The 15,973-nt window shown below is 44.5% G+C and overlaps 1 long non-coding RNA gene and 1 other non-coding gene across 3 annotated transcripts; both read left to right on the forward strand.

Annotated features, from left to right (window-relative positions):
- Nucleotides 1–10,983: 10,983 nt before the first annotated feature.
- LOC132320770 (uncharacterized) lies at nt 10,984–15,592 on the forward strand. Of its 2 annotated transcripts, XR_009484588.1 has the most exons (5): nt 10,984–11,044; nt 11,843–11,913; nt 12,746–12,885; nt 14,696–14,999; nt 15,415–15,592. It is a non-coding gene; the product is annotated as an uncharacterized LOC132320770 (long non-coding RNA). The 2 variants fall into 2 exon arrangements; XR_009484587.1 differs by lacking the exons at nt 10,984–11,044; nt 11,843–11,913 and having other exon boundaries at nt 12,031–12,885.
- LOC132320806 (small nucleolar RNA SNORA13) lies at nt 12,063–12,191 on the forward strand. Its single transcript, XR_009484604.1, has one exon. It is a non-coding gene; the product is annotated as a small nucleolar RNA SNORA13 (small nucleolar RNA).
- Nucleotides 15,593–15,973: the final 381 nt, after the last annotated feature.

A 15,973-nucleotide genomic window follows, 5' to 3' on the forward strand; every position in this document is an offset into this window, starting at 1 on the left:
AGGGAGAAAGAAAGAATAAAAATGCATGGATTAAACTGATTTCCAGTCCTGTGGGCTATTTGCAGCAAGCCAAGGCAATTTCTCCAGCCTGTACTTTCCTTCCAGCTGCCCTCTTTCCTGAGGGCTCAGTGAAAGCAGGTCACAAGATGCATGCATTGTTACGACAGCTGCAGCCGCAGCCTGCACCTAGCTGCCTCCTTTTGAAGGATCCCTAAGAAATTGTCACTGATCTATTCCAGATTTCTAGGAAGTATCAGCTCTACCATGTAAGCTGAAGAGCACTGTAGTATATGCATAACTGCTTTTTCTGGTCAGGGGCTGAGAAGTAGGGCTCACTGCTACCATTAGGGAAAACAACACTGCACACTGCCTAGAAAAATTGGCCATCAGGCAAACCTAGGTATGTGTCAAAATATTCTGGATTTATAAGGGCACTACTTCTTTCCTTATTTGTCCAAATTAGGCAATTCCTAAGCACATCAGGACTAGGAACTTCTAGCAGGGACACATGAGGACCAGAAATGGAAATGTCAGAACACTACAGAAAAGGCAAGATGCAAGACTTGAAGTGTCATTTGTTAACTTTTTTGAGGTGGCCATTTTAAATACTCCTCTCACCAGAAACTTTGTGTGTCTGTTCCACACACTCCTATGCTTCCATTTCCCCTGCTTCCCAGTGACCCAGAAACACAATGACTTATAAGGTAAGTCATTTTATATAGACAGCAGCTTTTACAGTAATGATATGCCAGCACCCTTTTCAGAGTGAGCAATGCTGGCAGCGCAGTGAGTGCAGGAGGAACTGTGACAACCTCTTAAACCTATACAGAACCAAAAGGCAGAACACTGATGCATTGCTTTGCAACACAACCATGGGCTCCATTCTGACAAAGCCAGAGGAGCCGTGATTATGGAACATATTTGCCAAGGAAACCTACTGGTAATTTGAGTACCCAGATGCCCTCTCCTGATTAGTTGGACAAGAACAAACAAGCCCTTTTCTGTACAACAAACCTAGGATCTCTTCCACTCCTTTCACTAGAAAGTGAAAAACAGGGAAGAAACAAGTAGGTGTCCCTGGACCTGTTCAAGGGACTCTGCAAACAGAACACACACTGAAGACAAGTCAAGATATTGCCATCTTTCTCACTGTTGTCCTGCTATTTCCACAGGGCAAGAAGAACCTTATTCCAAGAAAACAGAAAAAAAGGGGTCAAGCAAAACCTAGAAGCCATACTTCAAATGTGCCCAGTGCCAAATGAACTGAACACCCTACTCCTGGCTAGCATGCAAAGTGCTGTAATAAGACTGAACTTCTGTGGGAAGAAGAAAACTACTTTCACAAACCATCCTGAAAAGCTACCAGCACTACCACTACTACACAGTGGTAATTTAGAGAAACAAATAGTTATTATGTTTACTCAGTGCCCACTTTGACTGAGCTTCTCAACAACAACTAAACAGTTCAAAGCCATAACAATGCCGGCAAGGGTGAGTGGGTGTATGTTTACGTTAACTAATGTTTTGAAAATAAAAGCTATTTCTAGAATGTGTGAATGTATCAGGAATTAGAGTTAACTTTTCCAAAACAAGTGCAGTGTATATACCATATACAGAGCAAGAGAGTGCCAATATACACACAAAACGGCTTGCTCTGAAATGAATGGGTCCTCCTACACAAAAATTAACCATCTTTTGGCTTCACAAAAGACGCATTCTCACAAACAGAAGCCGGGGCAGGTTCACTTACCAGCTCCACAGAGCAGCTGAGCAGTTCACACCAGGCTGCCGAGCAGAATTGTGTACACTCCACGCCAGGGACTAACACGTCATTTTCCTGCACCAGTTTCAAGCTTTCTTCTTAACTCAAGAGTAAAAAGACATAAACTGCTGTGGAGATCTCTGCACCAAGCAATTCCTGTACTGACTTTCTGTGGCTTTTTCAATAAGTGTAAGAATTATTTATGTCTACCTGTGGAAACATGTTAGCCTCAAGGCATATCTGAGGGAGCAGTCTGTGATTTGGCACTGGCACCCCGATTCACACATTAGTAAATGAGCCCTCTTTCGGGAATGCTCAGAGTGTTTGAAAATCCAGTTTACTAACTCATTTGCCTGAGCCTGGGTTAGGTAATTCTTGTACTTGTTTCTGCCAAACTTCCAGTCCTAGAAAGAAGTACCACAAAAGAAAGAGTCAATAGGTGGATTCACATCACAGGGGAGAAAAGACACTTGGTCAAAATCTTTTTTTCATCCAGGATTACCTAGTCTATTGACTTGTTCATAGTAAAAGAAATCATAGAACAGGAAAGAAAAACTCTTCATGCTGAGGAAACAAGCTCCAAATGCAATCCACCAGATGAAAACTTGTGATACAGAGTGGCTACAGAAATTTCTGAAAGAAAAAAGTATCACACATTTAACAGAATTCTTAAAGCACCAGTATTTTACTGGGTTTTATAATTAAACATAGTTAGTTATTCAGGCTACCAATAGAAGCTGAGAGGAACTTCAGAAGAGCCTGCACAAGTCAGCTGAATAGGCAAATACAATGGCAAACAAATTCAGTAACAACAAATAAGAAGTAAAATATAATGGAGAAAAAACTTTACCCTAGGAGTCCAAAAATGTTTCCAATTAATATGGAATCAGAGAATAGAATCATAGTATCATTTAGGTTGGAAAAGACCTTTAAGATCATCAAGTCCAACCATTAACCTTACACTGCCAAGTCCACAACTAAACCATGTCCCTAAGCGCCTCATCCACACGTCTTTTTAAATACCTCCAGGGATGGTGACTCCACCACCTCCCTGGGCAGCCTGTTCCAATGTCTGACAACCCTTTCAGTGAAGAAGGTTTTCCTAATATCCAAATCTAAACCTCCCCTAGTGCAACTCTTGTCCTATCACTTGTCACTTGGGAGAAGAGACCAGCATTCACCTCGCTACAACCTCCTTTCAGGTAGTTGTAGAAGGCGATAAGGTTTCCCCTCAGCCTCCTCTTCTCCAGACTGAACAACCCCAGCTCCCTCAGCTGCTCCTCATAAGACTTGTGCTCCAGACCCCTCACCAGCTTCGTTGCCCTTCTCTGGACACACTCCAGCACCTCAATGTCCTTCTTGTAGTGAGGGGCCCAAAACTGAACACAGGATTCGAGGTGCGGCCTCACCAGTGCCGAGTACAGGGGCATGATCACCTCCCTGCTCCTGCTGGCCACACCATTTCTGATACAGGCCAGGATGCCATTGGCCTTCTTGGCCACCTGGGCACACTGCTGGCTCATATTCAGCCGGCTGTCGATCAACACCCCCAGGTCCTTTTCTGCAGGGCAGCTTTCCAGCCACTCGTCCCCAAGCCTGTAGCATTGCATGGGGTTGTTGTGACTCAAGTGTGGAACTCGGCACGGCCTTGTTGAACTTCATCCAATTGGCCTGGGCCCATTGATCCAGCCTGTCCAGATCCCTCTGCAGAGCCTTCCTACCCTCAAGCAGATCAACACATGCACACAATTTGGTGTCTTCTGCAAACTTACTGAGGGTGCACTCGATCCCCTCATCCAGATCATTCATAAAGGTACTAAAAAAAACTGGCCCCAGTACCGAGCCCTGGGGAACACCACTTGTGACCGGCCGCCAACTGGATTTAACTCCATTCACCACAACTCTCTGGGCTCAGCCATCCAGACAGTCTTTTACCCAGCAAAGAGTGCACCTGTCTGAGCCACGATTCGCCAGCTTCTCCAGGAGAATACTGTGGGAGACAGTGTCGAAGGCTTTACTAAAGTCCAGGCAGACAACATCCACAGCATTTCCCTTGTTCACTAAGCGGGTCACCTGGTCATAGGAGGAGATCAGGTTAGTCAGGCAGGACCTGCCTTTCATAAACCCATGCTGACTGGGCCTGATCACCTGGTTGTCCCATACGTGCTGCGTGATAGCACTCCAGATGATCTGCTCCATAATCTTCCCTGGCACCGAGGTCAGGCTGACAGGCCTGTAGTTCCCCAGATCATCTTGCCAGCCCTTCTTGAAGATGGGCGTCACATTTGCTAACCTCCAGCCCTCTGGGACCTTCCCGGTTAGCCAGGACTGCTGGTACATGATGGAAAGTGGCTTGGTGAGCACTCCAGCCAGCTCCCTCCCCTGCATGGATCCCATCCGGTCCCATAGACTTGTGGGTGTCTAAGTGGGGCAGCAGGTCGCTAACCATTTCCCCTTGGATTGTGGGGGCTTCAGTCTGCTCCCCATCCCTATCTTCCACCTCAGGTGGCTGGGTACCTGGAGAAAATTGGTCTTACCATTAAAGACTGAGGCAAAGAAGGCATTAAGTACTTCAGCCTTTTCCTCAGCCTTTGTCACTGTTTCCCCCCACATCCAGTAAGGGATGAAGATTCTCCTTAGCCCTCCTTTTGTCACTAATATATTTACAGAAACATTTTTTGTTGTCTTTTACAGCCATCGCCAGGTTAAGTTCTAGTTGGGCTTTGGCCCTTCTAATTTTCTCCCTGCAAAACCTCACAACATCCTTGTAGTCCCGAAGGAAACTGTCATGCCACTGTAGCCCAGTGAAGACCTTTATTTAACGAACAGGTGCTGTTAGGAAAAGGAAGGGAAACATACAAGTCCATTAATGAATGGGAGATGGACAATAATAAAAATAATACAGCACTTCTGTATAACCAGTAGTGCAGACTCAGCTGGAATTTTGTATGCCATTACCAAGCATTCTACCTCAAAACTGTTGGGATTATTTCCTAACAAGCTCAAGAAAAAAAAAATAAGAATAATGAAAAAGAGAGCCTGAAAGACAGGAATGCCCCTCTTCCATGGAACACTGGTAAATCGGTAATAATATGTAAAATAATGAAGGCACAAATCCCAGGAACTTCTTTATCCTGCCTCCTAATACAAGAACATAGAGCTGAATAAAAGGTGAGAAACTGAATATCAAACAAATTATTTTCTTATTCAAACTGCAAATATGCTGTGACCTGTGTTAGCACAAGGAGCTACTGAGACAAGAGCTTAGCAAGACTTGGCCATTTCTTTGGCTCTCCAGAATATCTGGAATGCTGCTAATTGATGTTAACATCCTTTGAAAGATATAGCAAGCTTCATGCTTCTGGAGTTTAGTCAACCTCTAACAGACTCACAATCCACAGGTGCCTTCCCCTAATTCAATTGGTACTGACAAAAAACAAGGTATGCTGCTAGACAGATCACTGCTGCACTCAGGTAATTCCTATGATCCCAGCAACGAGCAGAAACTTGGCATTATTGTCCTGTCCCTATTCCTCAGCATTCTTGGCATTACACTGACCTCTGGTGGGTTGCAGGAAAAAAGAAGGTAGAGAAATGAAGTGGACAAAAAGCTAAGGAAATCACACCTGGCAACTTTGGTGGGAATTCAGGGAGGGCATGCAGAAAGCCTGGTGTTGGAAAGTGCTCCAAATCACTCAAGACAACAGGCCAGGAGCAATATCACACTAATGACTCACTGGTCCCAAAGCACTTTAGAGAGATCTGTGCTTCTACTCACAATGCTCCCTCAAGATACTCTATCAGCTTGTGTTAGGATTTTCCTATAATATCACTAAAATACTGTGTACACAGCAGGCCCTTATTCTGTATGAGGAAGAAAAGAACAGGCGGATCTGCAAGCTTGTTATGCAACGCACATCCCAAACTAAAGTGCGTACGTTAAACTCTAACCTTTCTTGGCTCTACTAAGGTTATATTTAATTATTGTGGTTTATTTTATTTTCTTCTTGCACATTTTAATTGTGCCTGAAGCCAAATCACTTTGTTTTAGGAGTCCTCATAGTTTCAGTGACCTGTTTTGTGGTGTGCTGCCACAAATACTGGCACTGACAAAACTCATGGAGCAGTTAATTGATGCTGGGAACAGGAACAAGAGGCTACAAGGGCAGGAACTGGTTTTCTTGCTGAAGAAAGCACAACAGTGAATTATACCTTTACAGGGTAGTGTTGGAATTCACTCAGGAAAACTAAGGACACACCCAGACAGAGTGGAACAAAACAAGACGTTTATTACAGATTCAGATTTTGAGTGCTTATTACTGTCCCAGGAAATCAATGACTACTGAAAGGGATGAGGAGCCAGAACTGTTCCTACTGCACTGCTCCTGCAGAGTGAGACTGAATATTGAATTGGGTCAGATTATTAACTTCACTCTTCCTTGCATGTAGTGGTAAATGTATAAGAAACTAATGTAATTTGACATGACACTTTCAGTGGGAAAAAAAAGCGCCCTCATCTGAGGATGTCAGTTGCTGGCTGTTGAATTATACTTTGAAAATAGGAAATAAGAGTGAATGAAGAGCTCATTGCTGCTGCACAGTACTTTCTAGAACTGAAGCCAATGCCGTCAAAAGCCTAAATAAGCTCCTTCAGTGCTCACTTGTCAGAAATATTCTCAGGTCTGGTAAGATACTTTAGTGATAAGAAGATGCCTTGTGTGCACGCTCAGGAAGTAAGTGCTCAACAATATTTAAACAGAAAGGGAAAACCTCACGTCAGTGCTGGATTCTAAGCAGCTCAGTGGAGCTGGGAAACACAACTCCTGTCCACACCTACTTAGAGACACAGGCACCTCGCTGCTGGAAGACTGCAGGTGTCACTCACAAGCTGGCTTTATGGATTTAAAAGAAAATTTTGGAGAAGTATACATCAGTGAGTGTAGATATTACTACCACTCCCTCCCATGTTTTCTCCATTTGGCAGAATGACAAGTAGTGCATGCAACACTCTGCAGGTCTTTTGGCTAGCCAGATGATGATTTTTCACAAAACCTTTAAGAACTTAGTATCTCTTTAGCCCTGTGACAAATCTGGCTGAAAACAGCTTTAAAAATATCACTAACTGACACAAAGCAAAATAATTTCAGTGATTAAATCATTAATCACATCTTTAGGAAACCACACAGAAAATACTATCTCACTATTAAGATCAAAGCCAAAAACGGCTGAGTGTCTAATGTCTCAAGTCTTTCACTAGGTAGGTAAGCTTTGCCATCTTAATCGCTGCAGGGTCAAGTTCTCCCCTTGTGCCCTGTGGCTAAATTGACAGACCAGAATACCTCAGCCACTGCATGCTGCAGGTCAGTGGTTTAGCTCAGATTCCCTGTAAGAGGCCACAAAAGATACAACAGGGCTTTGTATGAGAGCAGCTAATTCACTTCTGCTAACCATGCAACATGTACAGTCATCTGTGGCACAACAACGAGGCAGACTGCTGGGACAGCAATGTCTTAACCTGCCAAAGCACGATTCACAAGCACCTTCTGTTAAAGCTCCTAGATACTTAATGTGGCAGCAAGGTTTTCATTTCCACCACAAGAGTATATTCTTATCCACTAGATAACTACGAATTACTGTTAATTATGCCCTCAATTTAGCAAGTCCTGGTTTCATGAGGACAGTAGTAACAAACAAAATGTTCACAGATTCAGAGATTAGGAATTCATTCACTGTCATCATCTAGAATAGAGGCCACAGAACTGACTGACATGAAGTCATTCCTTTTTTAATTATATTGCCACTTTCAGAAAAATCCTATCCTGGATTGGACTATATCAATCAGATTAAAAAAAAAAAAAATCCAGTAATGCAGAATCACTTCCTGTTCTTTGTAAATTGTTCCACTGATTATTTTTACTGTCTTGCAAGTTGTTCAGTAAGGAGAGGAACCACGGGATTTCTGACCAATGTCCCTACCCCATGTCTATCATATGAAAATAACTTTGGCCACTGTTTTCTTATGGTATCTGATTGTTTCAGCAAGTTTGTGGACGACACCAAGCTGATAGGCTTGAGGGAAAGGATGCCATTCAGAGGGACCTTGACAGACTCAAGAAGTGGGCCCATGTGAACCTCATGAGGTTCAACAAGGCCAAGTGCAAAGTCCTGCACCTGGGTCCAGGCAATCCCCAATATCAACAGAGACTAGGGGATGAATGGATTGAGAGCAGCCCTGCAGAGAAGGACCTGGGGATCCTGGTGGATGAAAAATTGGACATGAGGTGGCAATATGTGCTTGCAGCCCAGAAAGCCAATCATATCCTGGGCTACCTAAAAAGAAGTGTAACCAGCAGGTTGAGGGAAGCGATTCTCCTCCTCTACTCTGCTCTTGGGAAACCCCACCTGGGGTACTGCATCCAGCTCTGGAGTCCTCAGCACAAGAAAGACCTGGACCTGTTAAGAATGAGTCCAGAGGAGGGACAAGAAAATGGTCAGAGGGATGGAACACCTCTCCTATGAAGAAAGGCTGAGACTTGGGATTGTTCAGCCTGGAAAAGAGAAGGCTCCAGGGAGACCTTATTGTCTGTCAATACTTAAAGGGAGCTTATAAGAAAGACATAGACAGGCTTTTTACCAGGTCCTGTGACAGGACAAGGGGTAATGGTTTTAAACTAAAAGAGGGGAGATTTAGATTGGACACAAGGAAGAAATTCTTTACTCTGAGGGTGGTGAGACCCTGGAACACATTGCCCAGAGAAGCTGTGGATGTCCCATCCCTGGAAATGTTCAAGGTCAGGTTGGACAGGGCTTTGAGCAACCTGATCTAGTGAAAGATGTCCCTGCCCATGGCAGAGGGGTTGGACTAAATGATCTTTAAAGGTCTCTTCCAACCCAAATCATTCTGTGACTCTATAATTCAGTAAGAACTTCTGGGGACACCTGAAATGACCAAGTTTTTCATATAGTCAGTTAGTGTTTTATAGATAGAATGTTTTCTTATGTAGCGATTCGAGCTCTCCTGTATCCCCAGGCACAAATAACAAACGTCACAAACATTAAAGATTTTTTCTTCACTATACTGTTCACTTATGTAATCAAATCTGGACTAGTTCCATTTGACTTGAACTTCTGTCCAGGCAGCTGTCTGAGCTGCAAACCAACACGTGACTCTGTCAGCAACACAGAGTAACAGATCTCCACTGACTTACTAGCTTGACTGCCAGGAACAATCTGATGGGTATCCTCTGCAAGACCAACTACTTCTGTATTTTAAGTATCACTTTACTCAAAGTGCTGACCTTTATGCATGCAGAAGTTAGGCTTGAGGCAATGCTTGACACAATCTTCTTTATGGAGAAAACAGAATTTTGCACGACAAGCCAAAGCTACTGAAGGTGAATCTGCTTAAAATTAACGTTATTTTTTAGTTTTGCTATAAACTTAAACAAAGAACTAATACACCCTGCCTCTTTCAGAGATACGTCTAAGCATAGTAACACAAAACCTAGTTTCTTTAAAGCAAACTGAGCCTAAATTACCAAAGGAAGAATCCTGCACTCCTGCAAGTCTGTACACTTCTCCAGAATGCTGTGAGTGGTGACATTTGCTTGCCCCTCAGCTTTTTCTTATTTTTTTTCCCCCAACTATCAAGGCTGCAATGAATCATGCCTCTTCTGTAACACTTGGTCATTAAGCAGCCCTTTTATGACCTCCTGTAATTTAGCTAAGACGTCACACATCAGGCTGTCCTGTGGAAGTGACTTCGCAACTGTGCCTTCTGGACGCTAGAGGTAACCACTCCCTCTGCTACTCCCAGGTTAGGAGGAGCTAGAAGATGCAAGCAGGCCACAACAGCTGTAAGAAGCAGAGCAAGAAAGGCAGGTAAGAGAGTCGTACAGGTCTCAAGTTTCTCTACCAGTAGCCTCATTCCGCTTTTTCTCCAGACAGTCCCAGCTTACACTCCTGGTGTATGTAACTGCTCTATTCCCCCCTTCTTACAGTCTTTCAAACATGGTATGTACAGCCTCCACCTACAGGGTCAGCAAATCTAGGAACTGTGCACTCAGAACTGAGCCTCTGCCAGCATTCAAGATGTCCAGGGCTATTGCACACTTTGCCTACCTGAACTGAGGTTGGTTACTTTGCACGTGCTCCTCCAGCTGGGAAGCAAACAGCAGGGCACTACCAATACTATCACAAATGAGCAATACACAAGATCAGGATGTTTAGGTGCAGTGGTCTCACTATGAACCTCACGACCTTTCATGAGAGCTACTGCAAAAACGCATACCCAGCATGCTCAGAAGGGAAACTTAATGCGGCCTGTGAGCACAAGGATCACCTCCCACCATGCGAATCCTCCAGAGAGTGCTGCCCTAGAGGACGCCGTGCCTGCAGCAGGGAAGCATAATGGAATGAGAGCTTCAGACACGAGAGTCTTCTGAGGCAGCGTAACTGTACCATCACGGGCCCAGCGTGGACCAGCCACACTGGTGGAGGCCCCACAGCGTGGACAGCTCGCTGACGTAAATACGCCCCGCACGCGGCAGCCTCCTTGCCACAGGAGAACAGTCACACCGCTACACTTCCCACCCCAGCCATTTCAGCTCCAAAACCCGCGGCAGCGGCGCCGGGGGAGCAACCGACCGCCACCGCCCCCGGGCAGGGAGCGACCGCCACCGGCGGCACGCCCCCCACGCTCCGGCCAGCTGCGCCGAGGTGAGCGCGCTCCGCAGCCCACCCCAGCCTGTGCGCCACGCCCGGGCGGCGGCACTGCGCATGCACAGATGGCTCGAGGAGCTGAGGGGGGGGGGGAGCGCGCCCCGCCCCTTCTCCCCGGGGTGCCTCCATCGCCGCGTTCGCGCAGGTGGGCAGGAGCGGTGTTGTCCCAGACCTCTCCGCCTCGCTCCCGACGCATTCGCTTGCTCGGGACTCCGCCTGCTGAAGGGATGGAGCCTGTAGCCTCGCGTCTGTGGAAGACCCGGCACGGGGCCTCTGCGCTGCGGGAGGGGCTGGCGCAGGGCGTCCCCCTCCCCTTGCGTGAATATTGGTTCACCCCTCTTGAGGCACGCTGAGCGCAGCAGGGGGCGCTGGTCTCTTCCTCAGGGCGCGCGGAGGCTGTTCGGGGGTGGTTGGGGCGCGGGGCCGGCACGCGCTCGCGAGGGGGAGGGTGGGGACGGGGGGGCCGGGCCCGCCGGGGCGGAACTGAGGCGCCTCAACGGTCCTCAGCCTGACTGGTGTCCGCTGGCGGCGGCCGCCCGTGTCAGGGTGCTCGCTGAAGAGGTAGGCCAAGCTGGGGCGGGCGGGGCGGGGGTCCGGGGCGGGCTGAGCCGGTAACGGGAGAGGGGGGTGGCGGGCCTTGAAAAGGCCTCCCCGCTGCGGGAGGTGCAGAGGGCACGGGAGCTGGGAGGGCTCGGCCGGGGCTGGAGTGCTGTTTTGCGAGAGGAGCAGTCGTGCCGCTTTAGCAGACGAACGATCTGTCCTTCCCTCTCGTTAGTCTTGTCTCCATGAAACAAAGCATTGCGTGAATCGGTGGCCCTTCTCCCTCTGGAGTTTGTAGTTCCGAAGGTTTCTGTGTAGGCTTCTCACTCGGGAGAACTCTCCGAAAGCTTACCTTTCGGAAAAGTCAGTTTTCTACTTCCTTTACGTAGTTGGTTTATGCTGAACTCTTCTGGGCAGGCTTTTGCCATGCGGCCAGCACTGCGTAATCTTAAATGCACCGTATCCCTCGATAGAAGGACCACCCATTTTAAAGGAACACTTTTGCAGTAATCCGGAAAAGATGAGTAAGGCTGTCATACAGTCACCTGTGCCTGGCTTTCTGAGATGTTGATGGGTTTCCACATAATTCCTGGTTGCTGTAGCAGGCTACTGGAACTCGTCTAATAGAGCAGCCCTTAATCTTAAAGTGTGCTGATCGGGATGATTGGGGCCTTTTTTTCCGGGGCGGGGGGCATAGACTCTGCTGTCTGTCCTTTGAAATCGGGCAATTATTTCAAATATTTCTTTTTAGGCTCCTTGCACTGTTTGTGTATCTCAGTCACTTTTCCAAGTGAAAGCGTGTTCTGCCTTTTCTTTCAGATGAAAGCAGTGGAAGTCTGTCCGTGGCCTAAGCAAGCACCAACGTGACCACAAGATGTCCCAAGAGCGTGGTGTGCTTGGCTTTTCTTATTAAATGCTTACTTTGTGTAAAACATTATTTACTTGTGAATTTTTAAGTATTTGCTTGTTGATGAATTGATCTTTTTATATGCTGTTAATTTAATTTTGCAGAGATGATCAGTTCTGATACTTAGTTTTTTGCCTTTGTGTTGCCCATTCATTCCTGTCCAGAATGAATGTGGTGTCAAAAAAGGCAAACAGGAATTCTTGCTCAAACTTAAGGAGCTGGTTGTTTACCTTTCTCCTCCCTGTTTTTGCAAGGACAAAAAAAATCCCTAGAAATTGTATGGTTGAGCAGTTACATAGTAGATTTTATGCTTCAGTCTTTTTAAATGAAGAATCTGACAGTTATTAAAAGAGAAAAAACTAAAATGATAATGGCCAAGTCTAGCATTGTTTAGCTGTCTTGTCTATCATGATAACTTACATCTGTGCTGGCAAGTAATCACTACATAATTCAGACTCCTGCAGTGGCCTCTAGTTTTTCTATTGCAAAAGGATATCTCCAGCTTCAGAATACTCAGCTACAGAAAAGATTGAAATCTTCTTTAACAGGGAAAAATGTGTTTTGCCTTTGTGCATTTGCCCTTTTGTTATTTATGTCTGGTGTCAGAAAAGTATAAAGAGAATCCCTCTGTAGGCCTGTTCGGTATTGGATAATAATGTATTCAACTCCTTTGCTGTACATAGAACAGTCTTTCCTTGATGCACTTTTGAAAGTGTGAAGTATACTTTAATATTGCTAGCAGCAGTGGCTCTTACCTTGGTGATCGTGGGGTCTGTTCCTACCAGAAAGCTTAATGCTGTGAACGCTTCTTACAGAGTTGTAGTGTGTTTTGCTGGAAGTTCAGAAGCTCACAGAGATAGCCCTGTGTGGTGAAAGCCTCTGAGCATGAGAAGGGCATATAGGAAAAAGTTACAAAGTACTGATTGCTCAGCTGTGCTGCAACTTCCATCATGAGGTGAGTGACAATAATTTCTTGTGCAGCTGTGTCCTTCGACCTTGTCTTATAATGAAGCAGACTTTCTGTTGAAAAAGTTCTGCAGAATGACTTTGGAGCAGAAATGAGAATTGAAACATTGCGAGTGAGTTTAGCCTGATGACTATGTTCTCAACAACAAAAGCAAAGTGGAAACCCTAAAGTAAAAATTTTGGTGTGAGTGGCTTATTAAAAGCAGTGCATGGCTGCCAGTGTGTCCAAGAGGAGTCTGTGCTTTTCCATGTTTGGTTTTTGGGGGTAATACTGTGGAGCAGTTCAGAATACAATGACTGAATGTGTTCAAAGACTGGTGAAACATGAAAGCTCAGAATCTTATATGCAAAATGTTACTTCACTGTAAAGTCTTGGAAAAGCCAACACTATTGAAAAGTTGAGTAGTGCCTGTGAGCATGAAACTCAGTGGTACAAACAAGGCATTAATAAAAATTGCGTGTATTATCAAAGATTTCTTCAGTGCTGAAACTGTGGTTTGTGTAACCTGTGTACCCACAGGCATGACAAGTAATCCAAGTCTTTGAAGCCAGGAACTTCTTGGTCAATATTGGAAATGTAGTGTAAGAGTGACCCAGTACTGAGAAATCATTATGGTAACTTACCTGCATTTCAGGGGATGTAAACCATACTGAGTAAAGACAGCCTACTCTAAATTTATAGAGACTAAATTGAAGGTGAAATTCAGAGTTCAAACTTAAGTTTCAAGCCAAGCTGAAGAAATGACTGATTTTCTTGTAAATTAGAAAGGGTCATAATATTATGCCACATGCTACAGAGTGGTGTTCTTGTTGACTACTTTGTGCAGTACTTGGTGAAAGGAAAAAGTGCTGGAGGGGTTTTTTTGTTTGCAGCAGCAGCTGACTTTTATGACTGTGAACAGACTAGTTGCCCAAACATAGGAAAGTGCAGCAGTGATGAAAGGGTAGATTGAATGCAGTAGAAAACCAATGAAAGATGTCGTGCTCACACATCTTGTGCAATTATGCTTCATTTAAATCTCATTATGCAGGAGCTATGTTCCAGGACACAAAAAGAACCAAAAGTACCTTTTGCATATTTGTTTGCATTCTTGTTTTTGTTGTTTCACTGATGCATCCACCTCTCTTAGGGACATAGTGAAGAGGAGGGTGCTGAGACATAGTGCTGCACAGTGATATTTCCAGGGGAGAAATTTAAATACTGTTCAAGAAAACTTGGAAGAGATAAAAGTTACGGAGAAGTTTCGGGAAGAATCGGGGTGGCATTTGGCACCCATTAATGAGTCTTTCGGATTATTCAGGCTTTTGAGTGATAAAAAATTTTGTTGCCCTCTTTTTTGTTTGTTCTTTTTTCACTGTGCTAGAAATTGAAAATACTGTACAAACTACTACAGAGAGAAATATAGATTGTATAATTGTGTGGTGTTTGCAGTAGCAGGTTTCAAAATGTGATTGCAGCTCTGGGAGAGCAGACTGATTATTTGGCAGCTGCTCACAAAGACAACATGACAAGCTCTTAAGCCAAGCTGTGCAAACTGAGCTGAGTCAAGTTCTGAAGGAAGTCTTTGATCCAATAGTTGTCCGTGCTGAAGACAGATATTCAGAAAAGTGATTTCACAGCAGCTACCAGACTGGTTGATTTGGAACTGTTTAAAGAATATATGCTATTTCCTGATGAGAAATTACTCGAGTAACTTTTTGGGAAAAATAAATACTGAACCACCTTCAGTTTATGCATGAACATGCACATGTTCATATGTGATGCAAGATCCACTACATCACTGTTGGTTTCCTTGCAGGAAGGAATGTACCAGAAATCTTCAGTGGAGTGATGCAATTCCTTCAAGCTGGTCACAGTGCCCTTGAAAATACTAGAATCGGAAAGTTTCATGCATTGAAATGTGAAGATCTACTTGAGCAACGTGAAAAACACAGATGCACTTAATGCTTTACCAGTGCTGTTGATGGAAAATGAACTGGTGAAATGTATCCCAGACCTCTAGCACCATAGGCACTGGGGGTTTTTGGAAGGCTGAAGAATAAGATGGGCACTCTTTTTATGCGAATCTGTCAGACACTGGGAAGCGAAATGTGTATTCCACTGTAAGTAATGTATCTAATAACAGGTTCGCTACTTGTTTTTCAACATAAAATTACTAAATCTCATATTTCTATTATTGGCTTACTGTTTTCTTAAACTGTCATACCATGCACAGATGTATCTGTGCATGAGTTACAAAACTTCCTATTGATTTCTACCAGCTAGAAAGTGTTAGAACTGCTGCCAACTTGTAGTTAGGATCTGAAATCTTGCTTAGATGGGCAAAGAGCCTCTTTTGCATGTAGGCTCTTTAAAAATTAGATTTGCAGATTTTAGCTTTTGACTTTTTTCCAAAGGGATGAGGGGGAAGCTGATCCTTGTAACTTTCTACCAGCCTCAGGGATCTAGAGGATGTTACTGAAAACAGCTGTGTGCTACATGTGTCCAATCTCATACTGTATTTATGTTTTTCCCTAGGAAGAATTTTTAGAACCAGCCTGACATCAGTGGCAGTCAATGCCAGACTACTCCGTAAGAAACAAAAAGCTGTTAAAAAGATGGAATATTAAGCCTGCATGTAGTACCACAGGGTGCTTTTAACTGTATTGGGGCAGTGTCTGGTAATGTTTATATAGACAAAAAATAAAGATTTGTGTTTCTGTTCTCAAAGTTTCTGTCTTTCCCAAGCTATAATAGCAGTTGCTTCTGTTTGACGATTCTGACTTTCTCTACGTTGTTTTTGGGATACCAGTTAACCCCTTCGGACTAAATAAAACCTAGGAGCTATTAAGTAGATGGGAGGTGATCAATGAAACCATGGTCTTCTGTAGTACTTAAGAGATTGGGTTAGCTGAGATGTGTATTGTGGTGAGGAAAAGTAGAAATTAAAATTCAGCAAGCCCGGGTTTAAAAATAGCAGGAATGGTATTTCTCTAAGATGGAAAACTGCAAGCTTGGTTTATTATTACCTTCATCAGCTGTGTAGTATGGTACTTGACGTAGAGTGAAATACTGTGGGGATAACAACTGGAATCCC

Source organism: Gavia stellata, chromosome Z, assembly GCF_030936135.1.
Source record: "Gavia stellata isolate bGavSte3 chromosome Z, bGavSte3.hap2, whole genome shotgun sequence".
NCBI lineage: Eukaryota > Metazoa > Chordata > Aves > Gaviiformes > Gaviidae > Gavia > Gavia stellata.